Below are 27,022 nucleotides of genomic sequence, written 5' to 3'. Positions count from 1 at the left end.
TATTATCAGTTTGAGAACTTCTGTATTTATTTTACCTAAGCTATACACTTCTTTGATATCTGCACTTCTGAAAAGGGGGTGGGGGGTGAAGCATGGAGGAGGTCAAACACATAGATGTAAGTGTGGCCCCGTGGTGCATCTTTAACACATGTTATGTTATGTGGGGGTTTTCTATAGCGCTCGGCTACTCCGAAGAGTGTCCCGGCGCTTAGGATCCATCACTAGACATCGGTGTGGGAGGGCCGAGTAACTTTATTGGGTGAACAACAAGGTCTTTAAACACTTCCTGAAAGCGAACAGATTACCCGTGGTTCTGAGGGACATAGGAAGGGTATTCCAAATCTGAGGGGCGAGAAGTTTGAAAGAGCGACCGCCACACCTAGCCCGCCTTGTGGTAGGAACCACGGCCAAGGCTAGGGAGACCGATCTAAGTGATCTGAAAGGCAGGTAAAAGTTCACCCGTTTCCGGAGATAGAAGGCTCCCAGGCCGTGCAATGCCTTGAAAGCCAACGTAATTGTTTTAAAGATGATCCGTTTTTTTATCGGAAGCCAGTGAAGGGTGGTGAGAAGAGCACTGGCACAGGCCCTCCTAGTCAGACCAAAGATGGCACGTGCTGCCGAGTTTTGAACAACTTGGAGGCGTGATAGGAGGAAGTCAGGGAGACCCAGGTAAAGTGCATTAGCATAGTCTAGGCGAGCACCGATCAATGCCTGTACCATAACTCTTCTATGGTCAACTGAGAGAAGGGGCAAAAATTTACGAAGCATCTTTAAGATGGCAAAACATTTGCCCACCAAGCCCAATATCTGGGATTTGAACGAAAGGCCATTATCAATATGAATCCCGAGATTTTTGGCGACAACCGAGTCACTCGCCGGAGGGAACATGGCGGAAGGCCACCAGGCCTTCCAACTGGGATCAGGGGGCCGCCAAAAAAGAGTATTTCCGACTTGGCAGAGTTGCACTTGAGGCAGTTCAGCTGAAACCAGCCGAAAACTGCCCTCAAGGCAATCTCTGATGTTCTTACCATTGAAGTCGGCGCCTTTGTCGCACGTGAAAAGAAGCCGAGTATCATCAGCGTACGACACGATCTGAGCTCCGAAAGTCTCTGCCAGAGCCGCCAGTGGGGATATATAGATGTTAAAAAGCGTGGGGCTTTATATGGAGCCCTGAGGCACTCCCACTTCTAGAGGCGGCATCATGGCAGAGAAAGGGGGAGCCCAGACCGTTTGTTGGCGATCGGCAAGGAAGGATTTAAACCAACCGAACACCGACCCCCTTAGACCGATCTCCCAGAGTCTAAGAAGGAGACGGTCGTGGGGGACGGTGTCGAAGGCCGCCGATAGGTCAAGCATCACCCACATGGCTCTTCCCCCAGCGTCCAGAGTTTCTCTTATGACCTCAGTGACTTCAAGCAACGCAGTCTCGGTGCTCATGTTGGATCGAAACCCAGACTGTGAAGGGTGCAGGATATTGTTGGATTCAAGAAAACTGGCCAGAGTGAGATGCACATGCTTCTCAACTACTTTCGCTAGGGTGGGCAAAAGCGAAATAGGTCTGTAATTTGCGTGTACTTTAGGATCGAGATTGTTATTTTTTTAAAAGAGGTAGTATCAGGGCTTGTTTCCACCGCAAAGGGACCGTTCCTGTGCTCAAGGAGAGGTTAAGCACAGGGTTAATTAGGGGGTTGAGCACATGTGCCACTTGTGCAATCAATTTTGCAGGGCAGGGATCTAGGGGGGAGCCGGATTTTAGATTGGACAGTAAATTAAAGGAGGCTTGGTGAGTAATAAGTGGAAAAACCCTAAGAGAGGGGCTCATCTGGTTAGGAGAGAGAGGAGACACAGGCAAATCGCTAATAGCCGGAGCGGCAGCTGCAGCGAAAGAGGTTTGAATAAGCTGGATTTTGTTCGCAAAAAAGTTGGCTAGCTCAGTGATCCAAAGCTTGGAGTGGGTATTCCTGGGGGTACACCAGGAGGGAGAGGTAAAATCCTTAACGATTCTAAAAATCTCTTTGCAAGAGTTGGAAGCAGCTTCAATTCTTGAAGCAAAATATGACTTCTTACCAGCGTTAATGTCCTGGTGATAGACCCTCAGCAGAGCTCTATAGGTTTCTTTAGAGTTGGCGTCATAGTGCTTACGCCATGCTCTTTTGGCTTTTTTGCATTGCTGCCGTTTCTCCGCCAACGCAGAGGAAAACCAAGGCGCAGACGCTCTAGACTGGTTGGTCTTAGGGGCTCGGATAGGAGCAAGTTCATCTAATTGTTGGTTAAGCCAGGACTGGAGAAGCTCCAAATCAGTCTCGAGGATTCCTGTCATCTGGCAAGGGTGAGTACATAAGGCCTGCGCCAGCATTTTGGAGGAGACCCTATGGAAGGCCCTAAAACCCTGCGCTTGGCGGGCAGGTCCACTGGGCAGCGCTTTCTTGGAGTGTGAAATCTGAAAGTCCACTAGATAATGGTCGGACCAAAGGACTGGTGCAAGGGAAGATAATTCAATCGGGGTCGTGGAGAATACCTGGTCAAGTGTGTGACCTTTACAATGTGTGGCAGCTGAAAGATAAGGGATAAGGCCGAGAGAGAAGGTGATTTCCAACAGCTTGATGCTATCTGTAGCATCTTCTATATCCATATGGATTTTGAAGTCTCCTAGTAATAGACAATGATTGGACCTAAGACACAGCGTGGAGATAACCGAATGGAGTTCTTCAAAGAAGAGACCCAAGGGGCCAGGGGGTCTGTATACCAAAAGCCCTGTGCATGATTGATTGGGTGTCAGGTAAGCGAAAAGCCCAGGGTTTCGCAGCCCTGAATGTCATCGTTGGGTATAATAGAACAATCCGTTCGCCTATCGACCACTATAGCAACCCCCCCCCCCCCGCCCACTAGCTCTATCTTTCCTGTAGATCACATGACTGGAGGGAATCGCGGTGGCAATGTCTGGACCAGAGCTATCTCCGAGCCATGTTTCGGTCAGGAAAAGACATGTGGGAGATTTATTGCAAAGTAAGTCGTGTAAATCCAGGGCATGCTTTCCCAGGGATCTAGTGTTAAGTAGCAGACAGTTACTTTTAGTGGAGGGGAATTTGGGGAGTGAGATGCCTCTCTTGCCAGGTAGCCACCACACCCAGGGCAGCATCTGTTGCCCTTAGGTGGTGTAGGAAAGGCCGTACAGCAGTTGGTTCTAAGGTCTTTGAGAGCGAGAAGCTCCCCATGGGTGTACTTGGGCATCCCAGCGTCAAAAAGCCCACCTGCCCTGCACCCGTGCGCCTCCGGGGCGCAGACGGGCTTTCCTTTGGCGCTCCTTAGGCGCCTCCGCAGCGCGCGTCCGCTGCGCGGAGAGGAGTGTACCTAGTTTTAAGGCGTCGCTGGCCGTCCGGTGCGAGTCAGCACCACTAGACTGCCGCCCTCGAGCCTACCTACCCTCAAGATGGCCGCCACAGAAATGCGCGCCTGACAGGTATCCCCCAGCACCTCGATGTACCGTCTGGAAGGGTAGGAGCACTTCAGGCAGAGCAGCGCGGCACAAGCAAGGATGGGAAAGGTAGGAAAAATAAGTGTTGAGAGGCCTAAGGTCACCCGGCTTTGCGCCTCAGGTGCCTGAAAGAGTAGAAAGTGCAATGTGCAAAAGCCAGCCGCAGAGACAACACAAAGCTAGTAGTCAGCTTTTAAAATACATACATTTTATCCGATCAGCAAAAGATTAAAATAAAAGATTGTACAAATGTGTAAAACAGCTAGTAGTCAGCACGATAGTTTTCAACTCACCTGCACCGGCTTCCGCCTCAGGTGAATGAGAGAGTGAGGATCTAACCTGAGCAATCCCTCTGCACAGTTTTAAGGCGTCGCTGGCCGTCTGGTGCGAGTCAGCACCACTAGACTGCCGCCCTCGAGCCTACCTACCCCCAAGATGGCCGCCACAGAAATGCGCGCCTGACAGGTATCCCCCAGCACCTCGATGTACCGGCTGGAAGGGTAGGAGCACTTCAGGCAGAGCAGCGCGGCACAAGCAAGGATGGGAAAGGTAGGAAAAATAAGTGTTGAGGGGCCTAAGGTCACCCGGCTTTGCGCCTCAGGTGCCTGAAAGAGTAGAAAGTGCAATGTGCAAAAGCCAGCCGCAGAGACAACACAAAGCTAGTAGTCAGCTTTTAAAATACATACATTTTATCCGATCAGCAAAGATTAAAATAAAAGATTGTACAAATGTTTAAAACAGCTAGTAGTCAGCACGATAGTTTTCAACTCGCCCGCACCCGGCTTCCGCCTCAGGTGAATGAGAGAGTGAGGAGATGAGGAGATCTGGACAGACTAGGTTGCGAGGATGGGCATTATATTGAATATATCATTTATTTTAAACAGCGGCTGAGAAAAACATAATTTGTAGCACCCATTTGAAAGTGTCAGCCCATTCCAAGCAGCACCAGAAGCAGAACCCTGCGAATGGAACTTTTATGATTTCACAGGCCCTGCAATGTGATGACTCGAGGCCCTGGGCACGTGCAGGGCGGAGGCCTCCACTGCAGCAGATAAAAAGATTAAGCCCCTTTTGGAGAAGTATGTCGCATAGCATGGGGCCTTCATTTCAGGTTCATGGCTGTATATGGATCTCGTTTTAAAAAGCGTAGGTTTTCCTTGCCTTTCACTACTCCCGTTAGCCTGGAACAAATGGTATCACCCACAAGGAGGTGACGTATGATGACATGGTGAAGAGTGCCCATTGTGACGTGTCCTTGGTATAAAAGGCAGGTAACTAGGGAGCTGCGGTACTGCGCACATGGACACGAGAGAGAGAGAGAGAGAGAGGACCGCTGTTGGCTGCTGGAGCAGGGGGCACTGAGAGGCCGGAAGCTTCAGGGGCCAAAGAAGCTCCTAGTAGGAAGGTTTGTGGGGACAAAGGTGAGTGAATAAATAAGCGAAAAGTTAATTTAAAACAAAGCTGAAAACCGAAATGGAAACTAAATGAAAACTTAATTAGAAACCGAAATGTAAACTAATTTGTAATCCCAGTATACCTTAATCTCCTCTCCTCTCCTTTGCCCTCCCCTGCAGTGCTCTTCCCCTCTCCTTACCTCACCTTCTTTCCCACCCATTTGCACCCCATTCCTATCACATTAGTCTTCCTTCCTCAACTCATTTTCCTCTCACTTCCCTATCCATCCTACTTCACTTTCCTTGTTGCCACTCTTTTTCTGTACTCTCACCCACTCAAAACCCTCCCTTATACTTTTCCTTTTACTTCCCTCCCACTGTCATCCCTTCCATTGTTTTCCCAAACTGTCTGCTAAAACTTTGGTTGCCTGCTCTACTTTGAGTCATGGTGGTGCCCTCCCTAACTCTGTTAGGAAAATGACAACCATGGCTGGACAGGGTAGTGGCCGCAGGCCGAGAAAGACATAGCATTACATCACCAGCCCTATCTAAAGCATTCGGTATGATGTCCTTTTTTTCTGTCTAGTCACAAACAGAAATAAAAGAATGCCCCCAACACCCTGGGCGAAAACTTCACTGATGTGGGGACATTCATTTATGTCTTTTCAGAAACTGGCTTCTGCTTTGGGATTTTCTTTCTGAAAATCAAAAAAAACATTTGGTGTAAACATGGTACGCACATCAAACTTTTGGTACCTTCACAGGAGTCACTGTGGCAGCGGCTCTTGTGAAGACAGAGATCACCACCGGCTGGCGGAGACCTCTAAACATGGAAGGTGGAAGTCCTGCCAGGGTGATGGAGGTAATGGCCTTCACCACCCTGATGGACAGAAGCCTGCTCGCCATACCTAAATCGGGCCCTATACCTTTATATCTCCCTAATTTGAGCCCAGGAGAGGTATGTACAGCACTCTACATTCCATCCCTACCTTTTACTCATCCCTATCAACTTATTCTACACTACAGCTCATGCATTAATTCTCCTACATCCCTTCTCCCCTTTGTTATTCGGATGTACGGCATTACGACGCGTACTTTTACAACGCGTGCCGTTACAACGTGTTTTCTCACGACTTGCGTTGGAGGGGGTGTGGACTTGGGAATTTTTTAATTTACTATTCCAACACCAGCCTACGTACAGTAGGGAAGGTGTTGGATAGTAAATCAAAAAATTCCTTGTCCTCCAGCGCCCTCCAGCGCAAGTCGTGGTAACGACTTGCGTTGAAAAGACCGCGTTGTAACGGCACGGCGGTGTAACAGCCGCGTCGTAAAGGCTGTTCACCCTGTAGGGGATGTACGGCATTACGACACGTACTTTTACAACGCGTGCCGTTACAACGCGGTTTTTCCCCAGATTTTTTGCCTTTTTCATTACTCTATTTTTGTTAGAATTTGAACTCTGAATACTGTTCCCCCTGCTCAACAAGAGTAAAATACCAGTGCTGAGCCGTTAACATGGTTAAATTGGCTTACCTAAATTGAGTTTTTTAACTTCCCCAGCAGTCTCTAGTATACAGTGTAGATAATGTACCCAAGGCCTGGGAGTTAAATGCCACTTGCAAACTACAGCTCCTATTGCACCCTCCGCAGAGTGGGACTGTAAAACATGGCTTCAGGTCTAGCATGTGTAGCATGACTGCAGCAGCTTAAAATGCTGCTGTTTTAAACCTGTAAAACCTGTAAAAAAATCCTTTTGACAGGCAAGAAACCCTGTTTCTACATATTATTAATTCACCTCTACGAACACCATGTTGCCCGGAAGGCAGGGTGTCTGTCTGTCTGATATTTAATGATGGTGCACGAACACTATTTTTACAAGCAGGGTTGCTGCTGCATCCTAGAGAAATCTTCTGTCAACAATCAATTCCCTTTCGGTTTATTTTAAGCATCCAGATCCACACTGTCATATATACACATGGAAGTCACCTATACACTATATGCATCCCCAACCTTAAATGGAAACCAAAGGAATGTGTAATGGAAAATATACATTATTTTTATTCTTGCTTGTGTTCTTATTCAAAATCAATAAAGTAAAAACATTTTTATACATATATAAAAGAAGTTGAGTTTCAAAAAGAATACATATACATTTGCTACACTCTAAATTTCAACATTGGTTAAAAAACATGATTTAAAAACAACTGCATGTGCAAAGATCACAATCTAATCATAAACATCACATAAATGGAGAATCAAGAATGGGCACACCAAGTATATAACTCTAAACTTGATAACCCGGGTTCAACACTATTCCTATACTATAGAGAATGGCAAAGTACAGATTAGATTATACATTTTAACCTGTAACATTCGGCAGAACCAGCTAAACTAGCCATTCAAAAACTACATTTCTTAATTGTCAAAAGTCCAAGTTAGTGGTGAAATTAGACTTTTAATGACTATTTAAGAATGTAACTTTTAGAAGGGTAACTTTCCCATGCCTGAGTCTCTTTGAGGCTTTTTTTCATTATCTCTCCATCAGCTGCCCAGCAAGTGCTTGACCTTAGTGAGGAATGAAATTTGCTCCAAGAGCAGAACAATACTTTGGCATAGTGACAGGATGGGCAGGGTGTGGGGCATTTGATCCCTATCAGCCCTAGAAGGACAGTTGGGGTGGACCCAGAAACGTCATTAACTGGAATGGGGCACAGATGAGGCTTGCCTATTCAAAGCTTAGTGTAAGGAGAGACCTGAAGAAGGGAAAGCCTTTATCCCCTAGGTTCACACTGGTCAGGTTGGCAACAAACCCAGCTGGAGGAAATCTACTCCCAGATCTGGTTTGGAGAGAAGACTGCTCATTTCTCCGGCCAAACCTATGGGTGGACCCAAGAGCTCTGCACAAAGGAGAAAGGGTTCCCCGTGTTGGATTTTAGGAGTCAGAGGTACCGTGGGACTGTTTCCCGTAGGGCAAATAGGAACTGCTGAAAGAGTGGGTAGGTTGCCTCTGGGAATTTGTAAACCATTGCTTAGGAAAGATCAACGAGTCATCCCAACCACTAGCTAATGCCAACTATAAATGTGGCAACCCAAAGGACCCTCCTCAGAACAATTTCTGGACCTGTGGAAAATCAGAACAGGACTGGACTTGCTGACTATGAACTGAGAGACAACCTGAAGGCCTGGGTCTGTTCCCTCTTGTACCCAGGACAAAGAAGTAGACTCCAAGGGTCACTTGGCTGATCCCCTGTTGTGGCTAGAGAGACACAACAAGCTGCAAGATGCCTTTTACCTTGAGTACCCAGCTGACCAGTAGCCACTGGACCTTGACTGGACCATGCTAGTGGCCTCTGCTGGGGTGAGTCCTGGCCCCTAAGTGCTGCACCATAAGTCCTTGGAGCCTTACAGCTTACCAGACAAGCTGCTCAGAAGGTAAAATATTTGACCGGGATGAACCCACTAAGGGCATCTAACCTGCACTCCATCACCGTCAGCCAAAATCATGGTTAGATCCCAGACCTCCGTGACCATAGATTATCACTGGCACTTAGCACTTTTTGGAGCAATTCTCACTTAGAACTTTAATAATTCATATCTCTTGTTCCCTTTATTAGCTTTTTGTTGTTTTTATGTAATTTGATTATATTTTTTCCAATTTAGTTTGGGATTTTTATTGTTTTACTGTTTTAACTTTATTGCTGTTTTGATACCGCACAAATATTTTACACATTACCCAAAGTTGTCTGTCTGCTCTGAGGCAAAGCTACCAGGAGGTTCTGCTTATGTTAATTTAGTGACTTTGGGGTTTCCCCAGATTCGTTAGTGTTCTAATTCCTCAAAGATGGGTGGCTGTGTGGATTGGTAGGTGGAGAGCAGTGAGAAGGGAAGAGTCGGTAAAGGGTAGTGTGTTGGGAATGGAGAGAAGAAATGGGGAGAGTAGCACTGGAGAAGAGAAGTGAGACAGGTTTGTGGCAAGGTAGGAAAGATGGTGTGAACTTATTGGGTGGTGGCAGCTCCTGAGGTTCGCTGGGGGTTTCATTGACAGCATGTGCAGCAATACTCTTGGGGCTTGCATAATACTTATAATTACTCACTGAGATCGCGCTGTGTGCACTGGCATGATTTAGATGCTGGCGCCGATTTTTTTCATTTTTAAAAATATCACTCCCCAATTTCGAGCACTGTTTTAATGAGCAGGCAGAACTAGAGGATCTTGGTTCTCCTTGTGGCCTCCCTCGCCCCGTTCCACCGCGGCTGACTGTGCCGATTGTGTGGAGGGCGAGGCGCCATCTTGTGTTTCCCAGAGCTAGGTTGGGCCGGAGTTAGCGGTCTAGCTTACCTGGGGAGGCAGGACATAAATTGACAGGCTGCGCAGGGCTCTCTGTGAACTTATTGGGTGGTGGCAGCTCCTTAGGTTCGCTGGGGGTTTCATTGACAGCGTGTGCAGCAATACTCTTGGGGCTTGCATAATACTTTTATTTACTCACTGAGATCGCGCTGTGTGCACTGGCATGATTTAGATGCTGGCGACGATTTTTCATTTTTAAAAATATCACTCACCAATTTCGAGCACTGTTTTAATGAGCAGGCAGAACTAGAGGATCTTGGTTCTCCTTGTGGCCTCCCTCGCCCCGTTCCACCGCGGCTGACTGTGCCGATTGTGTGGAGGGCGAGGCGCCATCTTGTGTTTCCAAGAGCTAGGTTGGGCCGGAGTTAGCGGTCTAGCTTACCTGGGGAGGCAGGACATAAATTGCACATGTGTCCTCGGCCACGCAGCGGACGAGCGCAGCGGGCGCGACGATGGCGCGCCGAAGGTGCGCCTAAGGTAAGCCCGTCTGCGCCCGTCCGTGCCCCGTCGGCGCACTGGGCCAGGAACGTTGATGCTGGGGCGGCAGAGCCTGGTGATGAAACATTGGCCTACAGTCGCGAGTCTTTGCTCGCTCTAAATAACAAAGTCCCATGCAACAGCTTCAAACAGTGGGAAGTATTATATTCTATGACACGGTACTGCCCCGCTTGCCGGTTTCAGTTCACGGATCACTCATCCGCCTCTCCGTGTAGGATTGATCATCATACCAACATTCGAGCGGCACTTATTAACGCCCGCTCGATGGTCAAACACTCGGAAGAAGTTCATGAGTTGATAGTGGATGAGCGCCTTGACATCCTGTTTATTACGGAGACCTGGCTGAATGAATTCTGCGCTCCTGTGATCGAGTTAGCCACCCCGAGAGGGTACAGGATAGCCAGGCTCGACCGTAATACAGGTAGAGGTGGGGGCATTGCGATGATTTATAGGGATTACTGGATTTTAACAAAGGAATCCACAGGGGGCATTCTGGGTGGGGAAATGATGGAATTCTCTTTAGTCCTTTCCCCCCACTTTACCTTAGGTGGGCTACTGGTATACCGTCCCCCATGTCCACCAGGTACCTTTTTCAAATCTCTGGAGGAGGTAGTCACACAAAGAGCATTGAGGTTCTCAAAATTTATGCTGCTGGGTGATTTTAATATCCATATAGACAATCCGGTAGCCCCAGGGACAAGGGATCTACTGGATCTGTGTGACACAACCCTCCTCTCACAACAGGTCTCTGATTCCACCCACTCAGGAGGTCACTGTCTTGACCTGGTCTGTTCCAACTTTTCCATAGCTCCGGTGACCTCCCACATGGTCAGACCACCATCTTATCTGTTTCTCCTGGGATTTGGGAAGCCAGCGTAAACCGGGGGCTGGGAACCACGGCCCACCCCAAGTAAAAATTAATATTCCTGCCCTATCCACCGCTCTAGAACAGTCCCGCCCTGCTAGCGCCTGTACCTTGGAGGGGGCAGTGGAAAACTTCTCGGAATGGATGAGCACTGCTATAAAGACGCTCCCCATCCGTTCAAGAAATAATCGCCCACGAGCCTCTCCATCTTACTCATGGTACACTGATCGCCTAAAAATCCTGAAGTTAGGTTGTAAAGAGCTTGAACGGGCATGGCGACGGGAGTACTGCTCTATAGCTAAGACAAAATTACGCAAGGCTCAATGTGAGTACTATGCTGCCATTAAGTTGGCAAAGGGTGATTTCTTTGCCGAGAGAATTTCTAGAGCTAAGAACAATAGCAGAGAAATCTTTGCTATTGTGCGGAGCTTTACTTCTCCAGTAGCAGAGGCCTCTTCAACGCCCACTTCCCCCAGTTGGTGTGAAAAACTGTCCACTTTCTTTATTGATAAAATTCAAAAAATACAGGACAGCCTTAAGATTCCCGCCCCTACTAATCTATCTACTACCTGGAGATTCCAGGATAACATCAAGCCTACCCAGTTTCTTTCGGGCTTTGATAGTGTGGAAGTGAAGGATGTGGCTGCCATACTTAAATCCCTTAAGTCAGGATCCCCGACAGATCCCTGCCCAGCTAGGGTCCTCAGTGGGGTGGCTGATGTAGTCGCTCCTATAGTAGCGACTTTGATTAATGAGTCTCTGCAATCAGGTGCGATGCCCTCTCAGTGGAAACATGCTAAACTCCTTCCGCTGATCAAAAGGCCTATGGCTGATCCAATGCTGCCTTCAAACTATCGCCCCATTTCCCTTCTCCCAGCTCTTGCTAAGGTCTGCGAGAAGGTGGCGTTTAGGCAACTGGAGAAATTTGTGGAAGCCTCAGGGGCTTTGCACCCTGCTCAATCTGGCTTCAGATCATCCTTTAGCACCGAGACAGCGCTCGTAGAGGTCTCGGAGGCTATCAAAGAATGTCTTGATGGGGGCGGCAGAGCAGAACTAATTTTATTGGACCTCTCTGCCGCGTTTGATACTGTTCCCCATCTTAAGCTCCTCTCCAGGTTGTCGGACATCGGGATTGCAGACGCGGCACTTAATTGGGTGGAATCATTTCTTAAAGATCGTTTCCAACAAGTGTGGCTGCCTCCATTCCACTCGTCTGATAACAAAGTGGAAACTGGGGTCCCACAGGGCTCTACACTTAGCCCTCTACTCTTCAACGTTTATATGACCCCCCTGATTTATCTGGCAGAAAGGTTGGGTGCTAAAATTATGGCCTACGCCGACAACACCCAACTTCTCTTCACCTGGAAAGATGATGATTTACAGACTGAGAAAGCCCAGCACTGTCTGTCGGGAGTATTTACTTGGCTGGCCCAGGCCAGTCTGAAATGTAATGAGGAGAAATCCGAAATACTCCTCTACGGACAATTCCCTATAGGCTTCAAAGAATCATTGTGGCCCACAGGTTCACCCTGCCCAAAGGGTGACTGTGGTATAGCAAATAACTTAGGGATTTGGTTTGGGGCGGATATGTGCTTCCGAGAACAGATCACAAGATTGGTGGGAACCTGTTTTGGCACCCTTACTACCCTAAGGAAATTCTTTCCCCTCCTCCCTCGAACTGCCAGAGAGGCAGTGGCCAGGGCTCTCATACTCTCGCGCCTGGACTATGCCAATGCTCTGTATATTGGCTCTCCTGAGTTCCTTTTAGGGAAACTGCAGGTGGTACAAAATGCGGCGGTTAGGCTCCTTTTTGACATCCCTAGGAGACTACGTGTCCGCAAACAACTATGCGACCTTCATTGGCTCCCGGTGCCTCAAAGAGTATGTTACAAGGCCCTGGTCCTGGCCCATAAAGCCCTCCATGGCCCCTGTCCAGCCTATTTGAGGGCTAGGTTTATGTTCTATCAGCCGGTGCGTCAACTACGCTCAGCATCACTTAGAAGCCTGGTTGTCCCTAGGTTTCGGAAAACTCGCCTAGGGGGCAAATCCTTGGCGGTTAGAGCGGCTAATATGTAGAACGCTCTGCCAGACCAACTATGACACACTACAGATCTGACCAGTTTAAAAAAACTATTAAAAACACATCTGTTTAAACAAGCTTTTTAGATTTCCGGTATATGCTGTCTTTGTTTCCTCTACGCGCCAGGACAGTCTCGACTAACAGTGCGCGATACAAATCAGCCTATAACATAACATAACATAACATGAAGGGAAGTGAAAGTGAAAAATTGGAAACGGAAGATTATACCTCTATTGGGCAGTGCAATTAGTTCTCAGCACAGCTATTATTTATATATATATATATATATATATATATATATATATATATATATATAATTACCTACTGGCGGTCGCCAGTAGGTATATATAGTTAGGATTTTTTCTCTATGGGATTTTTGAAAATTCTATGTCGAATAACTTTGGCGTTTGAGGACGGAATTGGCTGAAATTTTCAGGAAAATGGCACATTGTGTTTCTGAGCAGCCTCAGAAAATTTGGGGGGGTTTCAACAAGGGGAGGCCGAGAAAAAAGGGGGGGTCCCAAAACGCGTTTTTCCCATTCATTTTTCCATAGGGCGGTTGGACTCACTTTTAGCTAGAACGGCTGAATGGATTTCCACGAAACTTGGCAAAATTGTAGATATGGTTTGCCCGATGTGCCTTTGCTAGGTCTCAATATATGTGCTCCAGTGGATTTTGAGAAATTAACGTTCAAAAAAATATATATATCTGTAAGCGCGCCCCGGTTAGCGCCCCGGTCCGCGTACCTGACGCGTAACGGAACTTCGCGAAGCGAAGCTGATTGGCTCTCCGGTGTCTGTCAACATTCTAAACAGTCCGGAGCGGCCGCCATCTTGTCTCTCGGTAGGATCGAGAGACAAGAGGAGGCCAAAACAAAGGGGGAAATGTCCATAAGGGGGCATAGTAGATCCTCCCTGACCCCCTAGGTTTGATGTGGAGGCTTTAAAAGGGCCCCGCGGGGCAAAAAATAAAGAAAAAAAATTTCGTTTTTTTTTGCGTGGGACGCGCCCGGTATGCGCACCGGGAAGTGGTCCGGGAGCGTACTATGAGGAAAAAAGAATGATAGACTTTTCAAATATTGTCTTTTACTTCCTTATCTATTTTGTTTTTCACAATTATACCCTCTTCCATCTTTTCTTCGGTAAATAGATCTATTAAACAGTATCTCTGTGTTACTCCCTCTAGCTGTCTTTCTTTTAACATTACTCTCTGTTTCCTTCCCTTATACTTACTCTTCTTTTTTTTCTGGTTCGCTTCCGGTTCGTGTACCGGCGCGCGAACCGGGAAGCGAATCAAAAGAAATAGAGGTTGCCAGAGTGCTAAACATTATAGCAATTTTTTATAAAGGGGAGGTAGTTCTGAAAAGAACTTTTTTTTAATTATTTTTGTTGTTTTATATTTTTTTTATTTTTTTTCTGAACATTTTTTTACTTTTTTTGTATTTTTTGAACGATTTTAAAAAAAATTGTTTTTTTTGAGGGGAAACAACGAAAAACAGGCAGTAGAAAGGGCTCAACAGGAGCAAAAACTTTTTTTATTTTTTGGGGCATTTTTAGCACTTGTGGTTTTCAAATGCTCTGTTTATCAAATTGATACTCATATTTGCACATGAGAGTAGGTCACCACAATAAAGGCACACTATCTTCATGTGCACAAAATTCTTTTGGATGTTTGGGACCGTTTCCCTCGCCTCTGGTCCCGACAGAGTTACCTGTGCCGATGTACTGGCCACAGGAGTTGGTGGGTTGTCTTGGAGGTGACGCATCTCTGCAACGCTGTAATTCAGTGGATGCCACCTCTGCATATGACGGTGCATAGTATAGTTACCATAACTATACTTTTTGTCTGTACCTCTAGATAAAACATCTTTACAAATGAGGCATGTCACATGTCGGGCATTCACTTTTTTTTGGCCTCGAGGAAAAGAATAAAACTGCCAAATAAAACTGTCTTTGTGGTGGGATTTCCGGGGCTCTTCACGTAAGAACTGCCTCCTCTCTACTTCCTCTTCCTCCTCTGGGTTGGGAAGGAACTGTGGAGGTGGTCCTTCCTTCCTAGGTGGTTGTGGTGGTGGTGGGGGTCCACCAGCTGCAGCTACTACAGATGCCATTATTTTAATAAGCAAAAACAGGTCTTCCTCTCACAAAGATGAAAGTCAGAGTGAGGAAAGAAGGTGGGGACTTTCATCATTTGGGAAAAAAAAATGTTCTAAACCAATGAAAAGTGTTATTTTTAGGTCACATGACCTAGCCTTACATCATTAGGAAACCAAAAGTGAAATGAATCAATAGAAAGTTTTATTAACAAGTCACATGACCTGTTACGCTTACGTTACGCGCTTCCGCGCCGCGCCCCGGATCGCTTCCGGGGAGCTGCGCCTCGGTTCGCGCTCCGGAGCACTATCGGGTGCGCTAACGCGGCGCGTCATAAGACTCATTACGCGGCAACGCAATACGTCGCGCTTACGCGACGTGTCACAATGTTGTTTTCTAACGTGGCAGTTGCGCTAACGGAACGTTTACCAGTTCGCGGACCGGGTCGCGGCACCAAATTAAGCTAACGGGAAGCTACCCGGTGCGCGGACCGGTAGCGAAACAAAAAAAAATATATACATAAAAAATGATATTAAAAACATATATATTTTTCGATTTAAAGAAGAATACATTTTAAAGCTTTTGATATTTGCTATTAAAAAACCATTGAAATTCACTGAAAAAACCATCACATGAATAATGTCATCAGTGATGTCATCAGTGATGTCATTTGAGATGTCATCAGTGATGTCATCAGTGATGTCACTGACCATGTCATGAATGATGTAATATGTGACATGATCAGCAGTGGATTGCGGGTGCGCGATATATAGTTAGTACAACTAACTATATATGCGAATTTCAATGGTTTTGTGTGAGTAAAATAAGGTTTTGTAAATGCTGATTCCTAACTATATATGGTCTATAACCTATGGTTTTTTCAGTGAATATATATATATATATATATATAAATATATATATATATATATATATATATATATATATATATAAAAAAAAATAAGGGACGAAGAGAATGAGTTTATTTGTATTTTTTAGCATAAATCTTAAATATATACTTTTCTCTTCTTTTTGACAAGTTAGAATTTATAGTCTTCACCACTCCTCCTCTCTTCACATTTAGTAACAAGATTAGGTATATGGGGGCGAGAAAAGAAATTAGAATCAGAACTGAGGGGATAATTTTGAATTATAGGTTTTATTAACCTTTTGATTGGGGTACTATACCCAATTTACCTTTTTATCTCCTTATCCCCCTACCTTACCTTCAATCTTCCCTCTCCCCTCTTATATATACTTATCTCAGATATTCCTCTTCTGCCATACTCCTCAAAGTTTTCATGTCTTTTCCTTCCTTAACATGTCTCCTCTATACTGTAAAAATGGGTACTACACCATTATGTGAGCTTTGCTTCTAATTTTGTATTATTATCAAAGCCAAACATCCTTTTGCTGATCAACAGGAGGAATTTGTGGATATATATATATATATATATATATATATATATATATATATATATATATATATGTCTAAAAGCAAAGCGTCCCTGCGCTGTAGAAGGGCTCACCACCTCATTCCCCACCATCCGGCTCTGTCAGCAGCACCCGGCAATCTCACCGCTATTCTCCTTAGTGTGAAATGAGTCCGACGCGTTTCGGGGCTGAGAACACCCCTTCTTCATGGACAAAAACATGAGGCATGACTTCTTCGCCTGTTGTGTTTCAAATACGATTTTTATTTGAAAATACCGCCCTAAGTGGGTGTGGCTCACTAGATGACATCTACCAGGATTTCTGGTAGTTGGAGTCCCACAGATGAAGACAAGTAAAATCCCTTGAGTAGGTTTCATGTCAGCATGCGAGTGCTACGCATCACACGCATTGGAAAAGGACCACGTGTGTGATGACTGCGGCGGAATGACTCCATTCTGCCGCTCGGCGCCTCATCCCAGGATAACAATGCAGTCTCAGGAAGCTTTCTCCGCACCTACTCAAGGTTTTAAAACAAAGACACACTCGCATGCTGACATGAAACCTACTCAAGGGATTTTACTTGTCTTCATCTGTGGGACTCCAACTACCAGAAATCCTGGCAAATGTCATCTAGTGAGCCACACCCACTTAGGGCGGTATTTTCAAATAAAAATCGTATTTGAAACACAACAGGCGAAGAAGTCATGCCTCATGTTTTTGTCCATGAAGAAGGGGTGTTCTCAGCCCCGAAACGCGTCGGACTCATTTCACACTAAGGAGAATAGCGGTGAGATTGCCGGGTGCTGCTGACAGAGCCGGATGGTGGGGAATGAGGTGGTGAGCCCTTCTACAGCGCAGGGACGCTTTGCTTTTAGACATATATATATATATATATATATATATATATATATATATATATATATATATACACATATATTCCAAATAAATGCTCCTTCCGAATGTCCGTGGCCCCAAGGGAATTGCCGTACACACCGGCGAAGAACGCCGTTAATCAATCTCTTCCAAATTACCAAATATTCATACGCTCTCAGCAACTCAGACGTCGAACAGAATGTTTCCAAGGGTGTTTGGATAACTTGGTATTTGATGTTTGGTAACTTGGATATTTGATAAGTAAAGCTCCCCCCCTCCCTCAAGCGCCTTGAGACCCTATGGGTGAGTAGTGCGCTATACAAATTTTAAACTTGAACTTGAACTTTGTTTATTCTTGGTACCAAGAATAAACACAGTTGGAAAAGCGTAGCTTACATTTAAAAAAATCCTTATTGAACCTTTGTAGGTAGCGATGCATTCGGGAGAGCTAGATTAGCATAGAGCGTTGTCCTGTTTCAAGTTCTGACAGTCCAGAACTGCAGTCTCGTAGGTTGGTTGTCTTTTTCCTTTCCCAGCCTGCGGTGGTGCTCTTCCCCACGGCCGGCCGCCGTGTAAACTTTTGTACCCCAATGTGCCATGCGCACGGGAGGTCACTCGACAGCCCTTAGTTGTATGCAGTCCTCCTGTCGTCTCGCATTTAGTAATCCTTGCCGACGCGCTTCGGAGTATCAAACCCCTTCTTCCTGGGCAGTGAGACACGCATATGAGACTGCAGTTCTGTGGCATGTTTTAAGTTGGGGAAAAAATTCTACATCAAACCTGAGGGACCATGGGGGCCAAGTAGCCCACCAGGTGCTTCCAGGAAGCGCCACTGCGCTGCGTTGCAGAGAGGTGGTGCAGACCGCGCCCCTTTTTACATCTCTCTGCTATGCAGCTCTGAGGCGCTTACTGGATGTACTACGAATTCTGATTTACTCACCTATTATCAGGAGATACCTTAGTGCTGCATCTTTGAGCCCAGTACTGATTCTGAAAAGTAATTCTAACCATACTTATCAGTAACTTGAATTTCCTTCCATAGGCTAACATTGACTGGTTTCACTTGGAAATTCTAAGTGTGGAGTTTTGGAACTTTAAATATTCACCTAAAATCATCCGAACAACTAATTCCCATATACTCACCTGATATCAGGAGAGAACCCAGTGCTGCATCTTTTAGCCCAGCGCTGAACCTGAAAAGTAATTCTACCCGTACTTACCAGTAACTTGTATTTCCTTCCATAGGAATCCATTGTCTGGTTTTCACCAGAAAAGTTTCTAAGTGTCTATTTTCACAAACTAAAAATATTCCTAAAAAATCGCCTGTATGAATTAAACGCATTCTTTCAACTGTTTACAGGAGATGCAGCAGTACTGGATCCAGGATCCACCACTGAGTAAGAAAAAGTAACGATAACACTACTTACCGGTTAAGTGAATTTCCTTCCATAGGGTAACATTGACTGGTTTCACTTGGAAATTCTTCTGTGTGTGGAGTTTGGGAACATTAAAATATTCACCTAAAATCATCTGAGCAACGAATTCCGATTTACTCACCTGTTATCAGAAGAGAACCTAGTGTTGCATCTTTTAGCCCAGCACTGACCCTGAAAAGTAATTCTAAGCATACTTACCAGTAACTTGTATTTACTTCCGTATGAATTCATTGTCTGGTTTTCACCGACTAAAAATAATTCTAAAAAATTGCCAGTATGACTTAAACGCATTCTTTCAACTGTTTACAGGAGATGCACCAGTGCTGGATCTAGGATCCACCACTGAGTAAGAAAAAGTGACGATAGCACTACTTACCTGCTAAGTGAATTTCCTGCCTTAGGATAACATTGGTGATTTTATGTGAAAAATATTGTGTGTCAACTTTTAAAATACAATAATATTCTTTAAAAATCACTACTGTAACCAAAACGCTTTTACTCAACTGTTTACAAGAGATGTCCAAGGACAGAATCTAGGATCCAGTCCTGTGGTTAGAAAAGTAATCCATAGTGTAACTAATTGCATTTAACTAGAAATTCACATTGAGGTCAATGTTGCATTGTGTTTGAAATTGTGTTGCCCATTGCAACAACTGTAACTACTGTACTTAAAACTCTATTGCCTATTTGCAAAGTATTTAAACTAAAGTAATTCATTCTGATAAAGTATATTTTGTAATTTAATGTATAATGTAATTATAATGTAATTTAAAAAATAAAATATCTAAAAATAAATAGTTTAAAAAAGGTAGTAAATCAGTATCAAAAAAGAACAATGATTACATTTAAAAATTGTCATTTACAAACCCTTCGGTTTCAGGCCTGACATAGTTAGAAATGAGCATTTAAAAAACCTTAGAAACTCACTGAAAAAGCCATAGGTTTTAGGGGTGTTATAGTTAGCTGACATTTCACTCGTACAAAACCAGTGAAATTCTTCCGATATAGTTAGTTGTACTCACTATATCTCGCGTGCCCGCAATCCACTGCTGATGATGTCACATAGTATATCATTCATGACATGGTCAGTGACATCACTGATGACATCTCAAATTACATCACTGATGACATCACTGATGATAACATCCATGTGACAATCAGATACACCTCATCATACACTAGTATAACCTTTCATCACTCACTGTAAAATAGAGTACCATATTTGAATACATTGACACACCAATACAAGTTTCTAAAAACCCACTCAGTGATTCCTAGATCTATACACACATCTAATCACTTACCTATAGATTCACTAATACATGCTGTCAATGATTAATAGAACACTATCAAATATACTTATGCACCTATATTGAAAATACACACCAGCACACATCCTATTCACTTATGAAGTCATCCTACTCACTTATGCAAACAATGGATCATACTTACATTTACTTAGCTACACTTATTCAAACACCACTTCATCTATTCATATAGATAGTAACTCATACTTAGTGTGTTATAAAATCACTATTACAAGTATACAGTTATCCATACAGTCACTTATAAAATCACTGAGTCTTTTGTATACTTATTTATATACAACAACTGACACATACATTCCCTTTTATTTTTGTAGTTTGTTGGACATGTACCATTGAGAGATATATGTGCTCATCACCACACCCATAAAGATATTCAATCACCCAAACAACTGTCATAACATGTAGTTTTAACTTTATATACCTACTGAATCAACTATTCACACATCTTTGGGCAGTCACACCCCCCCCACCGAACCAAACACACATTCACTCTCCCATACAAATACTTAGTTAACTAATCAATACCTAATATAGACTTTTACATAGCTAGTAACCAACTGGAGAAGCAGTTTACACAACAACTGACAAAGTAATACAGATATTCACACAGTTTAGTCACTATCCAATATATTTAGTGAGACACTATAAATTAATCAAGTAAACAGTCAATCACACTGCTACTAAATGCTCCATCCAGATATTTATATTTATATATCCACTCAATCTTTAATACAAATTGCTATATATATAATACATATTTAAATAACAAACCAAACCACAGTCACTGGGTGATGTCATCAGTGATGTCATTTGAGATGTCATCAGTGATGTCAGTTGAGATGTCAAGAGTGATGTCATCAGTGATGTCGCTGACCATGTCATGAATGATGTAATATGTGACATCATCACCAGTGGATTGCGGGCGCGAGAGTTACAGTTAGTACAACTAACTATAACGGAGGAATTTCAATGGTTTTGTATGAGTGAAATGTCCAGCTAACTATAACACCCCTAAAACCTATGGTTTGTTCAGTTAATTTCTAAGGTTTTTTAAATGCTAATTCCTAACTATAACCTGCTTGAAACCTATGGGTTTTTTCAGGGAATTTCTAAGGCTTTTTAAATTATAATTCCTAACTATAACCTGCCTGAAACCTATGTTTTTTTCAGTGAATTTCAAAGGTTTTTTTAAAGTTAATTCCAAAGTATAACCTGCCTGAAACCCTAGGTTTTTTTCAGTGATTTCGAAAGATTTTTTTCAATAACAATTTTTAAATGTATTAATTGTTATATTTATTTCTTTGATACTAATTTACAAAATGTTTTAAATACATTTATTTTTAGATAACTTATTTTTTAGATTACATCACACATTTTTAATATATATATTTTTTTGTAATATATATATATTTTTTATATTTTTTAAAATATTTTTATAATATTTTCTCTTCTTTTTTTTTTACAAATGTTTGAGCAGTCCCGCGCCCAAAGCGCACCTCTCTCGATTACTGCACAGAACATAGCCGCCATTTGACAATTGTTCTGTAGGATCCGCGTAGGGTGTGCGATGGGTGCGTATTTCCATGCGCGATTGTTATGCAACCCGTACGTGACTTCAAGCGCATACGGAACATATACGTATCACGCCACACCACGAGCGTGCCTTTCTGCATGATGTCATCTACGTGTTCAACAAGTTGGGTGCACGACTTCCACGAAATTTTTCGATATATATATATATATGTATTTAATATAAATATTAAGGGGAAACATAATATGTTTTTACTTTTAATAAACTTATATTACTTTTAGATGCAATTTGGAGAAGTCGTGCTAGATGCGTGCTGCGTGTACGCACCCAACGCGGATCCCATGTGACCAAAAAAAAGAGAATTCATTGGTTTATAACACTTACTGTTCTAACTATTGAAGAACCCCACCCATTTCAATTACTCTTGTTAGACCTTCCTTAGGAGAAGACCTATCCTGAAAAGAACGTCACTTTTTGTTCATTGGAAACCTGAACTTCTTTTTTGGAGTAAAAAATGGCTACACCACTGCAAGAATCATCTGATTCTGATGATTTTGTTACTGAACAATTTCTACCAGAACCTCACCCTCCCAAAAGATACACATCCATTGTATGGAAATGTTTTACTTTACCGGAGAGGCAAAAGAAATGTAATGCTACCAAAGTAACATGCAAAGATTTGCCAGGCAGTACTGTCCAGAGGAGATCCAAACAAAAAATACTTCTGTGGCACTGCTAGTATGCACTAGCACCTCCAATCCCTCCATCTTGTGAAATATGCTCACGAAGAATATAGAAGACTGCGCCAATATGCACCTCCACCACCGGCAATACCAAGTACCTCTGCAGCATCACCTTCAACATCATAACCAGACATACGTCCCCAATTCGTGAAAGTTAGAATGCACTGCGTGAAGTGCAATCGTTTAATTTGTTATGGGGAGCAATCAGTAGACCTAGTTTACAGAGCAATTGATAACCATCGATGCTAGTTTTTTTTTTTAATCCCTTAAAGTTTATGCTTTTATTTGTCCTGTTGGCTTTTTTTTTCTTTTAAAAAAAAAACAAAAAAAGAAAAAAACGTTCAAAAAATCAAAAAAATAATAAAAGTACAAAAAACAATAAAAAACAGTTATTTTCAGAACTAACTACTCTGGTTAAAGAAAGAGCTAAATGTATATGTTAGTGTGTGATAGTTTACATAAACGTATACATACTGCATAATTGACTAAAGAATGCATTTGTGGTATATGGTGAATGTATAACTGCAGAACTATAAGGAAGTGCTGTAGCATGACACTGTAAGCTCTTTAGCTACAGCGTTCCGAGCTACTTCCGAAGCACAGAGATGCAACATATGTACATAAATATGTAGGAAGTCTATCCTTCCCTCTGCACTGCTGCTTATACTGCAAACATGTGGTGATACAGGCACCCTTGCACCATGGTGCAAAAATATCTGTGTCGTGTGGAGTTTGTTTTTGTGCAGGAAGACACACCTCCCTGTACAAAAACAATCAGTGAAGGCATTTTTCTCCTACAATGTATGCTGTGCATTGTAGCATATATTGGAAGAAAAAAATGAGAAGAAATGAAAAAATTCTGCGTCAGATTCACAAGCTCTCTGCGCCACCAGCACGTCACTTTTTGTGACATACTGGTTGCGCCGGTTGCTCCTCCATATTTACAAGGAGAGAAAAAGTTACCCTGTGTGACATTTCCTTTCCTTCTAAATACAGCCCCTTCATACGCAGCTCTTTACATATATATATTACATCATTCATGACATGGTTAGTGACATCACTGATGACATAAATGATGAAATCTCATATGACATCCCTTATGACATCACTGATGACAGCATCCAGTGACTGTGGTAGCAATCTGCATTGAAGAATGAGTGGATATAAAAAAATCTGGATAAAGGATTTAGAAGCAGTGTAATTGATTGTTTACTTGGGTCATTTATAGTGTCTCACTAAATATATTGGATAGTGACTAAACTGTGTGAATATCTGTATCACTTTGTCAGTTGTTCTGTAAACTGCTGCACCAGTTGGTTACTAGCTACGTGAAAGCCTATATTACCTATTGATTAGTTAACTGAGTATTTGTATGGGAGAGTGAATGTGTGTGTGGTTCGGTGGGGGGTGTCTGATTACCCAAAGATGTGTGAATAGTTGATTCAGTAGGTATATGACGTTAAGACTACATGTTATAACAATTGTTTGGGAAAGTTAATATCTTTATGGGTGTGGTGATGAGCAAATATTTCTCTCAATGGTACATGTGCGACAAAGTACAAAAATAAAAGGCAGTGTATGTGACATTTGTTGTATATTAAGAAGTATACATATGACTCAGTGATTGCACGAGTAACTGTATGGATTACTGTTTACTTGTAATAGTGATTTTATAAAACTAACAAAGAGTAAATGAAGTGCTGTTTGTATAAGTGTTGGGGGTAGTGTTTTAGGGTTTAGGGTAGTGTAGTGGTGTTTGTGTAGTAAACGGGTTGTGCTGGGGATAGATTTAGGGTTTAAGGTAGTTCATTGGTCTTTGTGTAGAGTAGGGGGTCGTGTTGGTGGTAGATTTAGGGTTTAGGGTAGTACAGTGGTGTTTGTGTAGTGTAGGGGGTCATGCTGGGGGTAGTGTTTTAGGGTTTAGGATAGTGCAGTGGTGTTCATCTACTGTAGGGGGTAGTGTTTTAGGGTTTAGGGTAGTGCAGTGGTGTTTATGTAGTGTAGGGGTTCTTGCTGGAGGTAGTGTTTTAGGGTTTAGGGTAGTGTAGTGGTGTTTGTGAAGTGTAGTGGTTGTGCTGGGGGTATGTATTAACATTTCACTATGACCACCCTAAGCACAATTATCAGTAGTAACCACCAAAAAATTCCAGATTAAGTTATCAGCAGAATGCTAGGAAAACGTTAATCAATATTAAATGCTTCTAATCAAGTAAAATTTAAATCATCACATGCAGTGTGTCACAAATGGTATTACTGTATAGTCAGTGGCGCTTAGGATAAGTGCCAGCTCCTTGAGCACAACGTATCAATATCAAAAATTGTACTTTACACCAAATTTGCATCTAATATTGTTCATGTTTAATTCACATGATTTAAATGTCACTCATTGTGTAATTTCATTCTAATTTTTTCTTTCAAATCCATTGTCATATATGCATAATAACACCATTTCCCGATGCATTTCGGACCTACATGTATATTTATATGTTGATTGGACCTCGGGGAACAATACTTAGATTCAATTATTGTTTTTCAGGATTCCCCTGACGAAGGACCGTTGGTCCGAAATGCATCGGGAAATGGTGTTATTATGCATATATGACAATGGATTTGAAAGAAAAAATTAGAATGAAATTACACAATGAGTGACATTTAAATCATGTGAATTAAACATGAACAATATTAGATGCAAATTTGGTGTAAAGTACAATTTTTGATATTGATACGTTGTGCTCAAGGAGCTGGCACTTATCCTAAGCGCCACTGACTATACATTGATTACTACACCTTCTTGTCAGGGGGTGATATCTTTGAGGCACACCACAACTTAATCAACTTATATAACAAGGAGGAGTGCGTGACCCACACCACAACTGTACAAATGGTATTACCACAGCAGTAAGTCTCCCCAACTTAGATTTAAAGTGGATAAACATGTTTCATGTGACAGACCCATAGGCCAACGCTGCAGCTTCCACATGCTTCAACACCCTCCACATACTCAGCAAGACCTTCAAATAGACCCCCCCCCGACTCAAAGAAGACCATCACCCAAGCACTCATCACCAGCAGGCTGGACTACGGGACCGCCCTCTATGCTGGAATCAACAAACCTCTACTCCACAAACATCAGACTGTCCAGAACACCGCAGCCAGACTCATCCTCAGCATTCCACGACAAGACCACATTACCCAGCATAAACAAGCACTCCACTTGCTCCCCGTCAAAAAAAGAATGACCTTCAAGCTGCTCACACACACCTATAAAGCCCTCCACAACACTGGACTCCAATACCTCAATCTCCTTCTACTACCCCAAAATAAACCTCCACTCCACTGACCAGGCCTTGGCCGAAATCCTCTGTATCCACAGAACCAGACAGGAGGCAAACCCTTCTCCTACATCATGGCCAAGACCTGGAATGAACTCTCCCTCAGCATCAGATGAAGCCCCACACTGAAAGCATTCAGGAAGATCCATAAGACCTGGCTTTTCCAATGACCAACGCTGCAGAAATCCCCCCCACATACTCCCCCAGCGCCAGGAAACCCTCACAGGTGAGTAGTGCGCTCTATACATCCCTATTTGATTAATTGATACGCCACCGCAGTGTGTGTTTAAGTGTTATCAACAGGTCCTGCCATTGGTTTGGCTGTCTGTAACTCTTAAGGCTAGTGAAATGAGCAGTGCTACCTTCTTTAATATACACGGAATCTCTGAGATTGGCTTGGTTTGGCTTCACCTCTGAGATCTACTTTCAGGGTGCTGGTGACCTACCAGTAGCTCCCGAGCTACTGGTTGGTGACCCCTGGTATGTATAGTGAGTGGGTAATTGTAGTCCTGAAGCACAAATGTGAAGGTTATTACACCACTACATGCATAATACATAGCACTTTGAATCACTCCATTCCCTAAAGCCGGGCTCACTTCATGAGTACATGCTTACTGACTGAATGATTACATTAATGTAAGTAAAGACACTAGGTGAATTTTAGACAAATAACAGTATCCCTTGCAGTGTATAAAGAAAGATTAAAAATATTAGATAAAAAAATGTATTAAAACTCGGAGTAATGGAATTAAATAAATTAATACTTGGATATAAATTAGAATACTCTAAGTTTAAAAGATTGTATTTGGCACGGAATGCAGGGAAAATAGGGGTTTAGGGTAATGAAGAATAATAAAAAAAGTTTTAAAAAGGGAAGTTACTAGAATAATAAGTCAGAAAAAAAGGGGAATGAATGTTAATACTCGTATTAAAAAAAGTAACATATAGAAATGCTTTAATAAGAAAAACGAGTTTAAATAAAGCATTTTAGAAATTATACGAAAGTTAAAAAGTATGCAAAGAGGCACGTTTACATAAACACGTGATGTACTAAAACAGTGGAAATGAGAACACCTGTCAACTGAAAAACGTGAGTTAAAAGTGGGAGGAGCAATAAATTGATCCCATAGACTGTTAAGCAACCAAAAAGAATATAAACCACACACATGGGATGATTAGTTTTGTTTCAGAGAATCATTACGGGCGAAGAAACTACGAGCAAGGTAATGATTCAGGGCTGCAGAAGCATCTTGAGAATATCTTTCAGTTCCTCAGAGGGAACATATTGTTAATGTATATTTAAAAATACATAAAACATTATGTCCCCTCCAGAGGAGTTGAACGAATTTCAACGGAGGAAGGAAAGAATATCGAAGAGAGGTGAATTATCTGAATGGGTATATGTTTGATATTTTTAAAAAAGAAAGCAAAAATATTTAAATGATTATAGAATGTGATATGATTACATTTAAATGGAATATAATAGCGAGTTGAACCATTACAAGAAATATAGGTTAATTAAGGAATTACTACGTGCAAAGTAATGATTAGGAGCAATGCCATCATCTTGAGTTTATCTTTCATTTCCACAGAG

General features: G+C 42.9%; 1 long non-coding RNA gene across 2 annotated transcripts in view; it reads left to right on the top strand.

The window, feature by feature from the left end:
- Window positions 1-3,912: 3,912 nt before the first annotated feature.
- Window positions 3,913-27,022, top strand: part of LOC144791190 (uncharacterized) — a 129,519-nt gene continuing 106,409 nt past the window's right edge. Inside the window, exon 1 of one of the 2 annotated variants that reach the window (XR_013602325.1) lies at window positions 3,913-4,024. This is a non-coding gene — a long non-coding RNA (uncharacterized LOC144791190). Of the gene's footprint in view, window positions 4,025-4,775; window positions 4,897-27,022 lie in introns of those variants that run through there. The other variant, XR_013602324.1, reaches the window with a different exon arrangement.

The sequence above is a fragment of the Lissotriton helveticus genome, chromosome 11, assembly GCF_964261635.1.
Source record: "Lissotriton helveticus chromosome 11, aLisHel1.1, whole genome shotgun sequence".
Lineage (NCBI taxonomy): Eukaryota > Metazoa > Chordata > Amphibia > Caudata > Salamandridae > Lissotriton > Lissotriton helveticus.
Note: the sequence above shows the minus strand (reverse complement) of the source record. Positions and strands in the feature narration are given on the sequence as shown.